Genomic DNA, 221 nt, shown 5'->3' on the forward strand with positions numbered 1-221 from the left:
CGGTGTCAGCCTCGGCTGCCGCAAAGCCCCGTGCGCCCGGAGAGCTGAACCGATCGCCGTGTGGGGATGGGGCAGTGCCGCCCGAAAACGAATGCGGGCGAGATCTCGGCTAGTGACCGACCTGCGCTGCTGTCCCTGCGGGTCTAACGCCTCTTCAGAGATCTGCCCAGAACCAGAACGAGGGAATTGTTGCGATAGTTAATTACTGGCTGGGGGGGCCG

This window comes from Acanthisitta chloris, unplaced genomic scaffold (assembly GCF_000695815.1).
Source record: "Acanthisitta chloris isolate BGI_N310 unplaced genomic scaffold, ASM69581v1 scaffold14103, whole genome shotgun sequence".
In the NCBI taxonomy this organism is placed as follows: Eukaryota; Metazoa; Chordata; class Aves; order Passeriformes; family Acanthisittidae; genus Acanthisitta; species Acanthisitta chloris.